The sequence below is a fragment of the Kogia breviceps genome, chromosome 10 (assembly GCF_026419965.1).
Source record: "Kogia breviceps isolate mKogBre1 chromosome 10, mKogBre1 haplotype 1, whole genome shotgun sequence".
Classification (NCBI taxonomy): domain Eukaryota; kingdom Metazoa; phylum Chordata; class Mammalia; order Artiodactyla; family Physeteridae; genus Kogia; species Kogia breviceps.
Genome location: NC_081319.1, coordinates 82178750 through 82199686, shown reverse-complemented (window position 1 = coordinate 82199686; position 20937 = coordinate 82178750).

The following is a 20937-nucleotide window of genomic DNA, read 5'->3' as shown; positions in this document are numbered from 1 at the left end:
AGTTATTTAACATTTTTTGAATCACAGTTCCCAGGCCTGTTAAGCCTGTTGAGTAAAGATAATAATTATACTCATTTCATAGCATTTTTGTGAGGAGCAATTGGGATAATAAATATGAAATACTTTTCAGTTTCTGGTTCACAGTAAATGTTTAATAAATAATAGCTATTATTACTTTCACTACTACACTTAATGAATCCCTACCATAGGCCAAGTACTACTCTAGATATTTTATCCTTAAAATCGTCTCTCTTTTAATGAAAAAAATGTGGAGCTACCAAAAGTTAATTAACTTTCCCAAGATCACACTGCTGTTACATTTAAGTCGAGTCATAAAGACAAGACAGTTTGACCCTGGCATCTGTGTACTTTCCATCATGTCACTATTTCTCCCAAATTCAATGCACATTTCTCCAAATGTTTGTGTTCTCAATAAGGGTATCTAATCATAATAAAGGCACATAACTCTGCTATGGCTTTAGCAGAACTGAAACCTTGCTTTCTACAATTAGAGTGAATGTAAAGTCTAGAATACAAACATACTTCACTGTAGCATGAGTTCCAAGGGACCCACTCTGACATGTCCTTGGAGACATTGTCCATAGATGCCAGGCCAGCTTTTCAGCGCTCCCATAAAGAAGCCAAGGGGCATCATGGGCCCTTTCCAGTTTGGTTGGTATTAGAACTGCTTTAAAAAGTAATCCAAGTTCCCTCTAAACTTGTTATTCAAAGAAACTACACTTGCCTTGCCACGGGCTTTGTTTTGTCAGGACCTGTCCCAGGAAACATTTCAAGTGAGGTCTATGTGCTGCCAGGATCCTCATGTGCAAGTGTAACCATCAGTGGTTCCAGCCAGTAAATAATTTAAGGCATGTATTTAAGGCATGATGCGTTCCTGAGTATTCATTTTATTTTGCTTTGTTTACTATGGTGTTTTGGCCTGAACTGATCAAAATAGATGTTAAAACGTAAAACTCTTTAAAAGAGGAATCTTTGGGGGCTTCCCTGGTGGCGCAGTGGTTGAGAGTCCGCCTGCCGATGCAGGGGACACGGGTTCGTGCCCCGGTCTGGGAAGATCCCACATGCCGCGGAGCGGCTGGCCCCGTGAGCCGTGGCCGCTGCGCCTGCGCGTCCGGAGCCTGTGCTCCGCAACGGGAGAGGCCACAACAGTGAGACGCCCGCGTATCGCAAAAATAAATAAATAAAAGAGGAATCTTTGATATGCCCAAGGATTTATCATCCCAGTAATGACTGATGACTTCAGCGTATTAATCTGTTGGCAGAAGTAAATCGAGAAGTGAAAGGTTACCTGCCCATCCTTCCCACCCAACTTTAAGTATAACTTCTTTCTTGAGGTCATCTCTGGCAATTCCAAGTACACAGGGACTATGTGTGGGTTAGCACTGCTCATTCTACACTTAGCTACAGAGTGACTTTGGATATTATTCATTCAGTCAATATTTATTGAACACTGTCTATGCCAGACAATGTTCTAGACACTGAGGATACATAAATATGTAAGACAAAATCTCTCCCTTTCTGGAACTTACACTCTTAGCAAAAGAGGCAAACACTAAATATATAGGTATTTATAAACATCAGGAGAAAATTAAGAAGTATTCTGTTTTGAGTATCTGCTGTTTAGCTTCAGTTATAGTCATTTAAACTTTCTAATTATTGTCATTTCAGGTGTATGTACCATGTGTCTTTGTGTCTTCACACAGGTAGTTCTCAGGAAATTATGCCAAATGGGGTTTGGGGGCATCCTTCTTTAAAGAGAAGGAGTATGAACATACCTACCAATATTAATTATATTTCCATTGTAAAGAAATTAAGATATTCACCATAAGAATTTTCTACATACATAGACTAACTTTGAAGGTAAAAATAAAAATGAATTCATTAGCTACGACTTTAAATTCCTATGCAAAAACCTGTTTTGTTCTTTATTTGTTAGGCACCTGAGGTAATAAAATCCTTGAATTCTGAGGTTGATAGCAGTCTTAATAAAAGTAAGATTACAGAAGCAGCAATAAAACCTATCGTGCATGATTAAATATGGAGGGGCAAATTAATGTGGCACTACTTTGACAGAAAATTTCCCTTTGTTGTGCTTATATACCTGTTTTGTACCAATGGTTTTTGTGATTCCCTAGTTTAATCATGCCTTTAAGGTGATGAGCTGCACGCGGGTGATAGATTATCAAACTCTAGATGTTTATTCAGGAAATACACAGAGGTAGGAGCAGGCACAGAATCCTGTGCTGCCTGTGGCATTTACATGAAAAAGAAAGCCTAATATTTTGCAGAACATTGAATTGCTCTATGTTTGCGATATCTTCTAAGGACAAGTACTAATTTTGGTACTTTAATAGCAGAATATTTTATATATTTACAACTTAAAATTGAGATTGAAAAAGTAAAGTCTATTATGGGTTAAGGAAAATCCATAGCAATCTATACATTCCACAGTTTCTCCCAAAGTCTACCTTCTATTCCATGAATAGATTTTGAGGTGCATGGAACATTGGAGTCAAAGAGATGGCAGTCTGCTATGAGAGAGTAGGAAATCCATAATAAGAGGAAATGTTAACATCTCTTTTACTGAGATGATTAAGAGTCTGTGCTTATAAGTGGCATGAAATGTGCTATTAAATCACTTTTGGAGGGACTTCCCCGGTGGCGCAGTGGTTAAGAATCCTCCTGCCAATGCAGGGGACACAGGTTCGATCCCTAGTCTGGAAAGATCCCACATGCCGTGGAGCAACTAAGCCCATGTGCCACAACTATTGAGCCTGTGCTCTAGAGCCCGTGAGCCACAACTACTGAGCCCATGTGCCACAACTACTGAAGCCCGCGCACCTAGAGCCTGTGCTCTGCAACAAGAGAAGCCACTGCAATGAGAAGCCCGCACGCTGCAACGAAGAGTAGCCCCTGCTCGCCACAACTAGAGAACACCTATGTGCAGCAATGAAGACCCAACGAAGCTAAAAGTAAATAAATAAAAAATAAATTAATTTTAAAAAATCACTTTCGGAATACAATAATTTTACAGGCTTATATGCATGATGACATAGTTATGATAAAATGTAATTAATGAGAGAACACAAATTTATGTTTTTATGTAATATATAAGGCAGAGTTACCTAAAGATGAGTTGGTAGAACTACTAGTTACCTGCTTCACTGTTTGGCAGTTGTGCTGTGTTCTACTGTGAAATAAACAATGCCCATATAGACCTTTGTCTTCACCAAGTGTGGTTTTTCTAGTTCCTTTCTTATATGCATTGATCAAAGAAACCTTAGTCAATGTCAGCTCTCAGAAAATACAAGATGCTATCTAGGTTCTAGACCAATTTGTGGGAAAATGACAAATAACTTTTTTGTGAGTTTATATCTGCAATAATACTTTAAATTCAATTTGATTTACTTTCATTTGGATTGTTTCAATGATACAGGATTTCCCTGGATTTCATGAAAAATGAAAGTGGATTACTTTTTAAAGCAGTTCTAAAACCAACCAAACTGAAAAGGGCTGTGATGCCCCTTGGCTTCTTTATGGGAGGGCTGAAAAGCTGGCCTGGCATCCATGGACAATATCTCCAGGGATATGTCAGGGTGGGTCCCTTGGAAACAAGTAAAATTCATACATTCATTATTTGTGCATTCATTCATTCCTATATTCATCCACCAGACAATAACGGAGCATGAAATATAGTCTAGGAATTCTGGCAGATGCAAAGATGAATCATCCACACATGCACAATCTAATGAGAGCTGGGAGAAGCAAAAAATACAATTAAGTATAAAATAATGCAGAAACCATTAAGTATCTTAAAAGTTGAACATGCCTTGGCAAGGACCAATGCCTGTTCTCACTACCACTAAATGCTAAGCTTGCCTGGAGGATAAAGAGCTTTTGTCCAGCAAGAACCCAAAGGTAAATGAGAACACTCAAAGGCAGGGAGGGAGGTAAAAGAACAGATAAACAAAGGGAAGAAGGAGGAAAGTGTTAAGCATGTGAATATATGAGAGGGGAGAACTTATAGTACAAGGCGACAGGAGAATAGCACAAAAAGTTCACAGGATGAAAATGAAGACTGCAAAGGTAGGTTATCAGAAAGAGAAGGTACTGGACTCCATTACTTTCATATAATAGGCTTTTCCCATGAGACTTCAATTAACTTATGCCAATTCAAGATGATTTATAAGAGTTAGAGCAACCAGTAGATGGAGGGGTTTCTGGATCTAGCATGAGTTTAAATAAAAAGAATAAATTATTAAAGTTTACATTATCATAATTACCAAAGAATAAAAGAAATATTAAAGTTATTCACAGGAAACCATCTTAAAGGTGGTGAGATGATATATAATATTTGCTAGTGGAAAAACAAAGCTATCCATATAAATTGAGTTTTTCTCCATTTCCTCCTACTTTCTCCCTTCTCTGTTTCTCTCTCCTAAACTTCAGTCACCTGGTAAACTCATACACACCTCTGAGTACTTCAATACTTTCTCTTGGAAGCATCTCATTCAGTAAAAGACAAACGTCTCATTGTTATTTTCTTTTAAAGATAAAATCTTGAGACACAAATAAAACTGTATTGAGGTAATTCTCGACATGACCAGGAGCCAAAGCTTCACTCCATTAGGGCACTAAGCTTGGCTCACAGTGGGTCCCGTAGGATGGAGGTCCTGAGCCCTTCTGGACAGTGTCCAGCAGGGTCTTTGTGCTTCATACTTGTAACTCGCTTGGCAGTTAAAATGCATTCAGATCCTCTCTGCACTCTCTGCACTAGCATAGTTACTTTATAATGCTATCTTCATAGTAAAAGCATATAAATATTCCATCCACTGAACTGGTTCATAAAAAGAATGTTATAGGAAGGGATAGTTTAGGTAACATCAGTACAAATGTGTAAACCCCATATAACTTAGGCCATAAATTTACAGGATCTCAAACTCTTTGTGCTGAGAGTTCATACAAACTTATTAATGAGATCAGAAGACAGCACCTGCTGGCACCTCCTCCCCTGTAATTATTATACTGGTGGAGTTCCCACTTTACCTCTAAGAAAATGGAGTTTAATTAAATTACAGCTCTAGATGATTAATTAAATCATCTAGAAGGAAAAATTAAATGTGAAAAATGTAGCCAATCATCTGAATCTTTACTATCCACTATGGTAGCCATAATCCCACTATAGCTACAGAGCCCTGGGAATGTGGCTACTCTTATTTGAGCTGTGTAAAACAGACACCAATTCCCAAGACTTCATATTAGAAAGAATACAAACTAACTCATCAATACTTTTTACATTGATTATATATTATAGTAATATTTTGAATACATTGGATTAAAAATACATATTATTGAGATTAATTTCATGGTTTTTTTATTCTTTTAAATGAGGCTACAAGAAAATTTTAAATTACATATGTGGCTTGCATTTATATCTATAGGATAATGTTCCTGTACATATTTCCAAATCCTACCTTCTTCATAATCCATGGGGGGGGGGAAATAACTGGTTGATTATCTGCCAGTTATAGTTTGCCTATTACAGTGATTAAGAACATAGATTATGAAACCAGAGTGCTTGTCTCTACATTCTGACTCTACATCTTCATAGTTACCTACTTATCTTTGCTGAATCTTAGTTTTCACAGCAGGAAAATGGGGGTAATGGGGGCACCAGCCTCATATAATTTATTAGGAGGACTTAATGAGGTAATTCACATAATGATTTTAGCAGAGTGCCAGCCTTGTGTAGTAATCAAGAGCTGACAATTTTTGTTTAGACGGAGTTGAATTCTTTTTAAATTTGAATTTGATTGCCTGTAGGCAGGGCATATATTCTCCAGTTTAGCCACAGGCCCTGCCATTCTTTACTGTTTATACACAATTGTTTGAATTGTCCTTGTCCTAGGGACATTTAAATTTGTAAAAAGTGCCATGGAATTATTCAAAACAAACACTAATCACCAGATCAGAGGAACTTCAGGCTAAACAGGGATACTAATCAATCAAAAATGCACATGCTTCTATTAGTGATTCTATCTATCTATCTATCTATCTATCTATCTATCTATCTATCTATCTACTATACTCAAAAAACGTGCCTCTCTCATTGAGTTCTCCACGCACAACCCAGTGATCAAAATTGCTAGCATTAAATTATATTATTATGGCCCAAAGATATCTGAAGTATTCTTCACTAAACATACCAACAGTGGGTTTTACAGCAGACCTGAGAGGTAAACCAACTAAAGTACTCCAGGCCCAAAGAAGGAGGAAGGAAGCTAGCATGTTAAAATATTCTATGTTAATAAATGAGATAACTAGTATCCATTTCGGCACAGTTGATAGCTGAGGCAATCATGCAGTTAATTAAAATATCCAGATAGTTTATAAAACACTGCTATGGTGTTAGAGATCAGACAATGTTATTACTTCACTTCTGCTTTCTCCTCCTTTATTCTTATCATAAACACTTGGGAGCACAATCCGCATACAGAGTATGTCCCTTTAGACAAAATCCCTAATCTCCTTGAACATTGAATTCTATTCAAAATGACCTACAAGGCCCTAAATGGCTGGCTCACCCCTTACCTCTTACCACTTCCCTAGTTCAGTCTGACTGTGCTGTAGCCACTCTGGTTTCCCAACTGCTCTCTGAAAGTCCAAGTCTGTTCCCACCTCTAGGCCTTTGCACATACAGTTCCCTCTGCCATATACTCTTTCCCTAGATACCCACCTGCCTCCCTGGCTTGTCCTTGGCCTCTGGCCACCTTGTCTAAGACTGTATTTATTCATCATTGCAATCCCAGCATGGTTTTTCTTTCTCTCAACTTTAGTTTTCACACAGGATGTATTATTATCATTCTGCACATTTTACATATTTTTCTTTTTTAAAATTATCTGTATTCCTGCTAGAATGTAAACCCCACGACAGCAAGGATTTTTGTTCATTTTGTTCATTGTTGTATTCTTAGGGCTTAGAAAAATATAAAATATAATAAATAATGATAATTGTTAAGAAATAAGATAATGTAGAAAAGAGGTGCATGTGAGGGATAAAGTGTTGGCCTAGAGGGCCTCACTGAGAAGGTGCATTTGAGGAAACATCTGAAGGTCAGGGAACATTCAGGGCCGAGCATCAAAAGAAAAAAATGCAAAGACTCTGAGTAGAAGCAGACCTGACATGTAGATCCCACATACATTGCTCATGAATCAGAAGACTTAACATTGTTAAAATGGTAATATTCCCTGGCTGATCTGCAGTCTCAACAAAATCCCTATCAGAATCCCATCTGATTTCTACATATAAATTGACAAGCTGATTTTACTATTCATCTGAATTTGTAAGGGACCCAGAGTAGCTAAAGCAATCTTGAGAAAGAACAAAGTAGGAGGGTTCATATTTCCTTATTTCAAAACTCACTACAAAGCAACTGTAATCAAGACAGTGTGGTACCAGAACAAGGACAGACATTCAGATCAATGGAATGGAACTGAAAGTCTATAAATAAATCCAAACATCTATGGTCAACTGTTTTTAGACAAAATTTCCAAGATGATGCAATGGGGACACAGTAGCCTTTCAACAAATGGTGCTGGGACAACTGGGTAGCCCCATGCAGAAGAATTAATTTGGAGCCTTACCTCATACCATATTTAAAAACAAATTCAAAATATATCAAAGACTTAAGAGTTAAAACTACATACCCTTAGAAAAAAAATAGAGGGGTAAACCTTCATGACCTTGGTTTGGGCAAAATATTCTTAGACATGACACCAAAAGCACAAGCATCAAAAGAAAAATAATAGGTAAATTTGACTTCATCAAAATTAAAAACTTTCATTTTTCAAAGGATACCATAAAGAAAGTGAAAAAACAATCCACAGAATGGAAGAAAATATTTGCAAGTCATATATGTGATAAGGTACTTTTATCCATAATACATAAAGAACCCTTACAACTCAATAGTAAAAAGGCAACCCATTTACAAAGTACGCAAAGGATATGAATAGACATTTCTCCAAGGAAGATATACAAATGGCCACTAAGCACCCAAAATGATGCTGGAAATCATTAGCCATCAGGGAATAACAAACTAAAACTATAAAGACGTGCCACTTCATGGCCACTAATTTGGTATAATCAAAATTACTAACAACTAATATCAACTATTTGTGAGGATATAGAAAAGTTGGAATCCTCATACACTGCTGGAGACAATATAAAATGGTGAAGCAAGTTTGTAAAAGTCTGGCAGTTCCTCAAAGATTAAACACAGAGTCACCATATGATTCAGAATTCTACTCCTGGATATATATGTAAGAGAAATTAAGACATATGTCCACACAGAAACTTAAACACAAATGTTTATAGCTCCCTTATTCACAATACCCCAAAGGTGGAAACAACCCAGGTGTCAATTACTGATGAAAAGAGAAACAATTATGGTATATCCATACAGTGGAATATTACTTGGCCGTATAAAAGAAAGGAAGTACTGATACATGCTACAACATGGATGAACCTTGAAAACACAAGGGTAAGTGAAAGAAGCTAGTCACAAAAGATAACAAATATATTCCACTCATATGAAATGTCCAGAATGGGGAAAGCTATGTTGACAGAAAGTAGGTAGTAGTTGCCTACAGCTAGGAGGAGGTGGTTGGGAGAATAGGGCGTGAGAGCTAAAAGTGTATGAGATTTACTTTGAGAGTGTTAAAATGCTCTAAAATTCAATGGTAATGGTTGCACATATCTGTGAATACACTAAAATCCACTGAATTTTATACTTTACATGGATGAATTGTATGCATGTGAATCATTTCTCAATAAAGCTATTTTTAAAAGCATATCAGCTGACTCATCATAAGCACTTAGAATAATAAAATTGTATTTCTATGTGAAAGATCAATCTTCAGTGCAACTCTACATTTTAAGTCTCCAGCATGATTATATTAAGCATAATTCCAATATCTACCTTACACTTTTCAGTTGCTCTTCTATATCTTCCTAACATGTCATAATGATAATAAGCTATAATAGTTCTGCATGATGCCCTGCCAAAGCTCTCTGAGTCCTGGAATTCAGGGGTTCAGATTTCCTGGCAAGTAGCAGGTTCACACTAAACATACATTGAATAAACTGGGGTCAATTTCCTACATTTTTATCAGTGGTGCTGTGCATAGGAGACTGGATACTTAGATACAGAAAAGTCAAGTCTAGAGTTAAAAGGAGGCAAAGTGATTTTATTTTAATGCTTATAGTTAGCATTACTCACTTAAAAATAATGAAAAATGCTTCTGGGGTGAAAAATTGATACACATTACCAACATTGAATGAAGTGATTAATGATGTTCCTTCAATAGGAACCCAGAGGTTGCCACAAAGACAAACTTCTAAGATATATTTATTGCCTGAAAATGTGCAAAGGTAGCCTTTTTAGTTTTGTTTAGTATGGGTATTCGGATGGAATGACATTGTCCAGTTGATCAATTTGTTAACCAGAAACCCCATTCAAGAGGGCAATTCCAGCATGTTGTCTCTTTGAAGACTCCTTGTAAGTTTCCCTGCCCATACAGATGCTGCAAATCAAATGCAGCACCCAGGTGTTGTGCAATTCCAAATGGGTAGCACATTAGAGCTTAAACACTTACATGACGGATACCTCTAGGTGTTGCCCATGCCTAAATCCACTGCTGTCCAGTTCTAGGTCATCATTAGGTTTCTGCTTGGCTGATGGCTTAAGCTCAACCCCACAGATAAGTCTAGAAATCTTGGTATGTAAACCTCTCTTGGTATAAGGAGGGGCAGGGAAGGAATTCCCATTTTTAAATGTCTCTATATGAGAAAGAGAAACATTGTTCAATAAGTTCAGCTTTAGACTCTTTTACATATGATTTTGGAAAAATATACTTTTTGCACAGCTGTCTCAGGATGGGTTCATCTATGTTGGTGGGGAGTCGGGTTCTGGGAGAGGGTGATTATGGTGACACTTGGTATCCTATGGTCACAGATTGCAACAGTTGATTCTGTTCTACAGAAAAAATCCATTAAGTTTCACTGACTATGCCTCCCACGCATCCTAATACATGATCTGGAATCCTGACACCTTAACTTGGTAGCTGCGTGATACTAAGCAAGTGACTCAACCTCTCTGAGCCTCAGGTTACTCCTCGTAAAATGACAATAATAATTATACCAAGTTCTTTGGGATATTATGGGGATTAAATGGATTCGTTCATATAAAGCCACTTATACAGGTTAATCCACACAAATTCTGCCCTCAAACAACTTAAATTCAAAAGAAGAGAGAAAGGCAGACATAATTATAAACTCAAACCAGAATCTTATGAATTTATAGAATTTACAACTCATTTAAACCTTCCCCTAGAAGATAAAACATTAAACCCCTAAAAGAAAAGATAAAATAGGGTGGCGCAGTGGTTGAGAGTCCACCTGCCGATGCAGCGGACACGGGTTCGTGCCCCTGTCCAGGAAGATCCCACAGGTCGCGGAGCGGCTGGGCCCGTGAGCCATGGCTGCTGAGCCTGCGCATCTGGAGCCTGTGCTCCGCAATGGGAGAGGCCACAACAGTGAGAGGCCCGCGTACCGCCAAAAAAAAAAAAAAAAGATAAAATAATTCAATTCTATATATAAAAAAAAAAATCTGTGTGTGGCAAAAACTTCCATAAGTAAAACCAAAACAAAAAAGATTACTAACTGGGGAACATATGTGTAACAAATACTTCTTTAAAACACAAGGAGCTTATATAAATAAATAATAAATATACCAACAAAAAAAAATGGGCAAAATGCATTAACAGAAAACTCACCAACAATAGAAATACAAATAAATGGCTCCAAAACATATTAAACTATGCTCAAACTCATTCGTAATCAGGGAAATACAAATTGAAACTGCAGATACCATTTTGCACCTATCAAGGAGGCAGGTAGTTTATGTGAAACAACACTTGCATACACTGCTTAGTACAACTTCTGTGGACCTAAGTTTGGCACTATCCCAAAGTTCTAAATGAACATACCATGTGACCCAGCAATTCCACTCAGAAATTTATGCTGCAGATACACTTAATATTTCCACGGTGATCAACATGGAAAGTTAGTCCTTATAACATTATAACATTTGCATATTTTAAATATTTAGAAATGACACTATATGGCTGTATATGCAGTGGTACAACTCTTCTTGGGAACAGCATGGATATTTACTTTTAAATATATAATCCATGTATGTATGATTTGAAATAAGCATCCTTTTTTTTGGAGGGGTTGGTACGCGGGCCTCTCATTGTTGCAGCCTCTCCCATTGCGGAGCACAGGCTCCAGACGCTCAGGCTCAGCGGCCATGGCTCACGGGCCCAGCTGCTCCGCGGCATGTGGGATCCTCCCGGACCGGGGCACGAACCCGTGTCCCCTGCATCGGCAGGCGGACTCCCAACCACTGTGCCACCAGGGAAGCCCGAGCATCCATTTTGATGGAGTAATTTTATTTCTAAGACTGGTCCCTTAAAAAGAATTAAAATATACACTGAAGATAAATATAGGAGCTCATATACCTCATATACTATGAGCTCTGTGTTGGAAAGACTATGTCTGCTCTCTTCACAACTGGATCCCCAGTGCCTAGCACAGCAGCGGCACAGAGTGGCCCTCAATAACATTTATTTAATGGATGAATGAATGTACACATACAAAGGTTTATACGCAAGGATGTCCACTTCAGTGTTTTCATCATTGTGAACAGTGGAAATCCTCAACATCCATCTGCAGAAGGCTGTTTAAAGCTGTCCATTACACTTAGAACAGAATCCACGCTCCCCCATCATCTATAAAACATCTATGACCTGGTTCCAAGCCATGTCCAATTCTCGTCTCCCACCCTTTCCCTTGTATATACTCCATTCCAGACACAATGCTCTCCTTGCTATTTCTCAAACAAGCCATGCATGACCTCCCCTGTTTCTTCTGTCTGGACACTCTTCTCCTTGATATGCACATGGCTTTCCAAGTCTCAGCTCAATACCAGCTGCTCAAGAGCCCATCTAGAACAGCAATCCCAATCCCTTCACCTTGCCCTCCTAACCATGCTAATTTTTTTTTTCCTTTACTTCTAGAGAAATACCTGGTAAGAATCATTGAAACTGTTGAAAAATAATTTATAGGCAGCCCTCACTATACGCAGGTTCCGTCCAGGTTCCGTCGCAGGTTCCGTGGTTGGATTCAACCAACCACGGATCTGGAACCCATGTACACCGAGGGCCAACTGTACTACAACGTTTTGTAAAAGGTATCCATGGATTTTGGTATCTGCAAGGATCCTGAAATCAATCCTCTGAGAATACAGAGGGTCGATTATAATGTCTAAAAAAAAAATCAGGCTTTGTTACTCATAATATGAATGTGCACCAAAATGCCAAGGAAGCATCTTATCTCTCTAGTGAGACTGGTGACATATTTCTCAGTGTAAACTTACCTGGGAGTAGAGACAGGCCTTTCAGGTTAAAAAAAAAAAAATGGCTAGACCTGCTGATGCACTCAGTTTTGCATTTTTTTTAGTTGCAGATATGGGAAGATAAATGATAGTATATTCCCTTTTTTAAATTCTGAAGACAGCTCTGTCGATCAACACATAGACCCCCACATATAAATAACTTTCATACTTTAAAATAAAATAAATGCATATTAACTAAATACAATAGAAATAGTAAAAAATATTAGGAAATTAATATTTGATAGGAAACACGATAAAATCAAGCCACCTTTGAATTTGTGTTTTCTAGGTTCACATCAGCAAGACCTCAAGCCAAGTGGGTTTCATTTACAACTGTTTACCTTTCCTTCAATTAAGATGAGAGAATTGATTTAAAATATGAATTCCAGGCAATCCTTTTCTTCATAAATATTAAAATGTCAGCAATGTTGAAATAATTAAGGCTGAACTGAAACATGATGGTTTCCAAGTTGCAGCACTTCCAGTGGTAAAACCCTGATGTTCCCTTACCAGGTCAGAAGAGCATCCTTGCAGAAATTGGGTTCAGTCACGTCCCAGTATCAATAGACAATCAAGTTCATACTGGAACTTCGCAACTTCGGTGGTCACTCTCTTAAAGAAAAATAAGTATGCTCTTGTTAGTCCTGAGCTTACAAGTAATCATTTAACTAATGTTAAATAAACCAGTCTTCAAGGGGAGTAGTCATATGGTTAAACATTTTTTTTTCCTGATTGCTTTTACATCAGGATTAAATGAAAATCCTACTTGGGAACCCCAGCCCAAAAAGTTTCCACCTTGAAGGATTTTTAAAAGAACTCAAATGATATTGGTCGACCAACAAGGACCTACTGTATAGCACAGCATACTATACTCAATATCTTGTAATGACCTATAATGGAAAACAATCTAAAAAAGAATATATATATGTATACTTACATACATATATATATATATATAATTGAATCACTTTGATGTACATCTGAAACTTACACAGCATTGTAAATCAACTGCATTTCAATGAACATTTTTAAAAAAGAACTCACAGCCTCATTCCCCACCTTGGGCAAGCTCCACTTGGGTTCAGCAGAGGTGACCTGCTCTGTCCTGAGCTCCCAGATGGGCCCCAAGTAATGGTGCAGATGAATTACCCCCCCACACACACATCCACATTCACTCTTACACTCATACACATGATCCGTAAGAGGCACCAGGTGAACCTTCCTCTTCTCATTTTACGTACAGACAATATGAGGTTTGCAGAGAGAACAGCATCCTTCTCCTGAGTATGAGAAAGTTCTGGAACACTTGGAAGAGCAGAGTAAGAGACTTCCAGACCCAAGCACTGGATAAGGAACAGGAAAAGGGTTGGGACTAAACAGAACTGGGGTGGTTCCCTTAATAATAGATATTGCTTCCATGATGATAAGAAAACATTCCAGGAAGTTGCAAGGGAGAGAAAAGGAGAAGAAACTCTCTCTCCCCTCTCTGTCCTCTGAAGGAAGCAGCCACGGCTCCTTGCAGAACGACAACCCTGAGGATACAGCAGTTGTCTTCAAATCTGTGACCATAAAAAATCATTATCTCTGTGAAATACAGCAATTTGGGAGATAATCAAACGGTGACCAGGGGGCAGAGCTGCCAATCTGAAGGATTATGCTCCCTCGCGCCCGCCTGCGCCTGACCTTCCTGGGAGCCAGCTGTCGGCGCGGCAAAGACGCCCAGCCACTCCGGGCACATTCATTAGGCTGCCTTTGGTGCAGGAGCATTTGCATAACACCCCGGCTTTCTTAATTAGTACTTCATTTCTCCCTTGACTTATTTTGTGGCTAAGTTCACAGTCTCCCCTCCTGGATTCTCTTCCCCTCGCTGAAATGTACCAGGGGTAAGAGCAGGTGGGCTGGGAGCAGGAGAAGGAAAAACGAACAGGACTTGCAAATGAAGACGCTGGTAATTAGAAATTAGTATTTTCAGATCGGTGTCAGGTTTCTTCATGGAAAAACTAGGAAAAGAGATTGCTTGGGGAGAAATTTATCCTGGCAACTTCTGATTCTACTATACACCCATGGGCTGTGGGAGGGATATGCCGGGCACATCCATTGGCCTCTTCTGCACCCTGACTTAGAACACATCCTCTTGGGGGTAATGAGTCTTTGGTTTTAGATTTTCAAAATTAACATGAATTCCATCAGAGGGAGGGATCATGTCTATCCACTAATCAGCTGAGCTGGTCTCAAATTCTAACGAGGGGCTGGAGCATCTCTTCCTAGCAGTTCTATACATTTCCAGTTTCTTCCCCCAAACTCTCCCTGGCTGGATTATTCTATACAAGGGAAATGAAAATAGCAGCAAATATATTCAACATGTGATTATTACAATTCTCCGTTATGGAGAATTCAGATCCAAACAAAATCAAGCTCCTCTTCTCTTGAAGCTAGGATTTATTTTACCTGATCTGAGGAGTAGAAATGCCTCAGCTTCCCCACGTAGGGGCTATAGCCCAGGAAGAGCAGGAAGATTCTGTTATGGACCCAGGAGACACCTGATGGTTTCCTAGAAGAAAATAGAAAGTAACCATTATTAAAAGCAATAATAGGTGATACTGAACTTAGTTCTGAGATGTATGGATCACATCAATAGATATCATTGCTATGCACCTGAAACTATCACAACATTGTTAATTGGCTATACTCCAATATAAAATAAAAAGGGTTTAAAAAATAATAGTAATTTCTAAAAAGCCTCACTTATTTTAGCATCCACTGTATTCCTTTCATTTCTTTAAATATTTTAACTCTATAAAGTAAATCATTCTATGTGCACTACAGTACTTACAGGAATTTTTTTCAACCAAATATCTAATAAAACTTGACCCCTACGGAAAGTAGAATGTTGGACAGAGTGGACTAGGACGGTAATAAGAAAGTATAAATCCTCATAAGCTGCAGTCTAGTTGAGGAGAAAAGTCACAGGTGCTAGCAGGATGATACTATTGCATGGCAATGAAGGCATGAAGGTGTGTTGGCCAGGGGCTTTGTAGCCTTACTGGAAATGGGAGTTCATCTACTGTTTGCTCTCATAATGTGAGTCCTAGGATCACTAAGTAGAATATATTTATGGCCACATCCCGTCTCTGCATGTGTATGCAACATAATATTTCCTTCCTGCCTCTCAGTTTCCTCGTCTTCAAAATACACATGAACCCAATCTACCACCAGTAGTCGTTAGAGGATTTACCTGATGCTTCTCGATACCAGTAAAAAGATTAATTGGTGAATGTCACGTATATAAAATACTCCAAATTTTATTCTTTATTTCCTTGGTTAAGAAGGCGCTAAATGAAAAGCTAAAACCTAAACACCAGAACTTTAAGTATGGCTGCCTAAGGGAAAGAAGCCTTTAAGGCAGACTTTTTAGTTATTTCAGCCATTAAAAAAAATAATAACTGACAAAGTATTCAGAGTGAGCTAGTGTATGCCGTAATAATCTAAAACAAAATTTAGTAAAAGTTTATCTTTTTTAACTAGAAATGTATTAGATGATGTTTATGGGGGAGGGGCAGAGGTTTGTCTACTTGAAGCTTGTATTAAAATTAAAATGCGGGCTTCCCGGGTGGCACAGTGGTTGAGAGTCCGCCTGCCGATACAGAGGACGCGGGTTCGTGCCCCGGTCCGGGAAGATCCCACATGCCGCGGAGCGGCTGGGCCCATGAGCCATGGCCGCTGAGCCTGCGCCTCCGGAGCCTGTGCTCCGCAACGGGAGAGGCCACAACAGTGAGAGGCTCGCGTACCGCAAAAAAATTAAAATGCATTTGTGCTAAACATATTAATTTGTCATGATCACTTTGAAAATTGTTAACCTATTTTTCTTTAAATATGACTCGTTTCCTCCTTCAGTGAGCTCTGTAACTAAGCCAACATAAAGTTTATAGCTTCAGTGTAAACAGTATCTTGACATTACAGAAGGAAGAAGTACTTAAAAAAAAAAAACTCATGTAACCCCAAACCAGCTGAATCTATTTTGCTATAACTATTAAACACATACACACATACATACAAATAAAAATAAATTAATTAAATAAAACGAGACTTTGAACATTAATTCAATAAAGGAAACATTTCAATTCCAAACCATTGTTTTGGAGAATTCTGAATTCTATGTCAAAGGACATAATTTTTTTTAAAAAAAGTTATATTTCTTAAAAAATGCTAATACACATTCAGAATTTTCCTGTACAGACCATTTTTCTTAAAATGTATAATTTATAAATTATAATTATGTGGACAGTATATATTTTTCATTATACATACATATATACTTATATTTAGAATAAACAAATTTATATATGGTACAATATGCAAATGATCATTTTTATAACAGATTCTCTTTAATATGTAATCACGCACACATGCATAATTTGTAAGTAACATATCGCATTTCCAAATGTATTTCCGCTTTATTTTTTTATTCTTTTTTTTTCCCACTGAAATCAAGTCATTCTTTCACCAGGGTCTTTTCCTTTTCTCTTAAAAAAAGTGAATGCAGTTACTGAACTCCTACAATTAAAACTCTGTAAGAATTCCATCTGAAAAGTTAAAAACACAGGGCAAAGGAGTGGCCAAGAAGTTATGTTGGCAGCGATATATATTACTCAAGAGCAATAAGAGAGGGTAAAATAGTATGTGAAGCGACCATTTGAAATGTTAAGCTTTGAAATATTTGCCCATAATGTTATTTTAACATAGTTGTTTGCACTGAATGGATGTGGGTCTCTGTCCCAAGTGATACTTCTGTGAACATAAAGTGTCTGCAGGTGTTTGCCTCCAGGTAGGTCACTGAAAGACAATGCAAATGAGGACAATTTCCCCAGTAGCATCAACCACAGAAATTAACAAGCAGAAACCTGGTAGGCACCTGCATCCTTCTCTATAGCAAGATAAGTTTCAGGGCATTTTAGAATTTGCCCTCCATTAACTCCTGGATTACCCCACCCCTCATGTGTGCCACCAGGTCATAAGCATAGAAACTAAATATAAGAAATTCTCTGTTATCCACTTACAGATTATTCAGGGTATATTTGACATTTCACACTGGCTGCTAGCTCCCATCAGCCGTGTATTTGCTTCTGCAGCACATTCCTCCATGTTAACTGGCCAGCACCGAGGTCCCTAATTTTAATACAAGCTTCAGCTAGGCAAACCTCTGTCCCTCCCCCATAAACATCATCTAATACATTTCTAGTTAAAAAAAATAAACTTTTACTAAATTTTGTTTTAGATTATAACTACGTACACTAGCTCACTCTGAATACTTTGTCAGTACAGATAACTGAGAAGAGGTAAAAGGGAGAAAGAAAATAATTTACTCAATGAGTCAGGCTTTTTTATTTGTGCTACTTGTTCAAGATTCCATGAGATAGGTACTAATGTCCCCATTTCACAGATTAGGAAACTAATGCACTCATGGATTGAATAATTTCCTGAAAAATCACATAGCTGGAAAACAGTGATGTCACCACGTGATGCCAGGTCTCTCTGCCTCTAATGCACTTGATTTTTTCCCCACAATTAGACATTGTCTTGGCCTTTTATGCATATGCAAAGTTCACAAATTTGTGAGATTTCAAAATGAAAGGCGTCTACAAAAAGGAAGCATTCATAATGCAATGGAACTCATCTAATGAAATAGCTCACAGATGTAGATAACTAAAACAACATATATAATAAAATCACTCAAATTTGAAAACTACCTAGAATGATATGACATGTTTACCTATAGCATACCTCCTAGTCAAGTCCAGGCAATGCAGAGAGAATAGAGGCACCCTCCTGGCTGTGTTTCTAGCATTTTGACCAGGCTTTTCATACGTTTTTCTCATAACATATACCATCGCTGGTAATAAAATAGGAACTTGAATTCTACAACACTGAGGCAATGAAATGTCCTGCTTCAGGACTGCATAACAACCAGATGTCCACAGTGGAAGGTCTGTGCAAGACAATTAAATACAGTACTTTCCCTCCAGGGCAGTATTGATCAAAGAAGTAACACATATACATGTTTCATCATTCAAATGCTAATGAATCTATAAACCTCATTATTTCTTATCTATCTTTGAGTTTCCACAGCAGTTTTTGGTGACATACCATATTTATGCCGGTAATGTTTGTACTTTTTATATGCATTTTCTGAGCCCAATAACAAGAAACCATCAGTCAAGAAAAAACACTATGAATATAATCTCAGAGCATGCATCATTTGCAGACTAGGAATGGATACAAACTTTTCAACTCTCTGAAGTTTAATTTGTGTTAAACAAGGATTATTACTAGATAAAACAACAAAAAACATTTACTAAGACACCAGGAAATATTTATTATGTGAATTCTGAAATTCTCAGAAGACAGACACTATGAAAAAGGTGTTGTGTGTTTCATACATAATACACAGATCTACAAACAAGGACAATGATCAGGGGGCTTAGCAAGAACAGCTAACCAGCTGAGATAATGATGCAGAGACAAAATATTCCTCTGTTTCCTACTGGATATCCTTCTTTCTTTATCACACTTTTTAATGTACTTTTTTTGTTGCCATTGTCATTGTTTATTTGTTTTTAGAGAGACAGTGAGATATGTTGGAAATACTTCAACACTTGCACTTGGAAAGATCTGGGTTCAAATCCATACTGCTACTTATTTGCAAGATGACCTTAAGCAAGTTAATTAACCTCTTTGAGCCTTGGTGTTTTCACCTGTAAAATGGGGATGATAATTATTATTACTAGCTGTGTGACCTAATATGACTTATACAACATTTCTGAGATAAGGGTATCTTCTATGCAAAATGAAATTCATAACTACTTTACAGTGTGTGCCAAGCATTAAATATGATAATAGCTGCACGCACCTAGCGCAGTACCAAACATCCAGTAGGTTCTGAGTAAATTGGTTGTCAGTACTTTGTGCTGGAAATACATGCTCAAGGCAGAATATTTGTAAAATGAGCCGAACAATCAAAGATAATCATTGTATATTTTGGTGTACTACACTCCAGCCTTTTTTCTATGTATACACTTTTGAATGCAGTTGAGATTATATTATCCATAGTTTTGTAGTTGCTATAATAACTTATATAATAAATATTTTCTTATATCATTGTAAATTATTTACAATCATAATTTTAATAGCAGTAAAATAGCATTTTGGGGTATAATGCAATTGTTTAATTAAATTATGATGTTGCTATTATGAATACTATACTACCTCATTAGCCACATAGCTGAATATTTTGTTTTTCTCTATTTTCTAAGGTGCTTATAGGTAGCCCTGTGCCAAGAGATACATGAAGTTGAGGAAGTTTGGGGAAACAAATATGAAGAAGGATCAATTTACCCAGCAGCAAGGAAAGAAAGTCAAAGGAAAACACAATATTGTTACAGTGAAGAATGAAGGAAATGGAAACTTTAGAAAAATGCAGCATGGAGGCCTCCTTTTCAAGGCCCTAGAGTTTGAGAAATTTGTCATTTAAAAAAGTATTTAAAATTTTTTTTAAATTTTATACTGGAGTATAGTTGATTAACAATATGTTATTTTCAGGTGTACAGCAAAGTGAATCAGTTATACATATACATGTATCCTATTCTTTATCAAATTCTTTTCCTGTTTAGGTTATTACAGAATATTGAGCAGAGTTCCCCTGTGGTATACAGTAGGTCTTTGTTGATTATCTATTTTAAATATATAAAAAAGTATTGACTAGAGAAAGTCTGATGTCTCACAGAACCTTTTATGTATTAAGAAAAAATTCCTTAGGACAGATCTGCAAGCTACCATATCAGTAGCTCAAATGCTGGAATTCTGTACATATTGAAGGAGGGTCTAGAGAATATTAGAAGTTTATAGACCTGAAAACTAGGCATGGCCTTAAAGTCAGAAGAGCAGGGCAGATCTTTCATTGATGACCCCACTTTTCTTCTTTTTTTAAAATCCTACCCTAAAACCACTATTAAGCTTTCCTTGCAGAATTAGTAGTTTAAAAACCCCAAAGAGTATTTTTTTCTGATACTGATGTAAATTAGCTAAATTCCTCTGTACAAATATCTATATTTGTTAAAATGCAAAACAAAAAGGTGTTGAAATTACATTTAGATGGAGATTGTGAATGAAATAGCCAACCACCATATCTCTATTCCCTTTGATAAAAGAGGCCTCTTTTTTCTAAACACAAATTGAACTAAATAGTTCAAAGATAAAATTTTTAAAAATTAAGAAAAGGTAAAGGAAAAGGAAATGGAACACAGAGGCCAAGGAGCTTGGATTACAAGTGGGGAATCTTTTATTTAAATCATCCTCTGGGTGGAAATGCATTTCTACTGAAATGACGATGATGGAATGGACCACG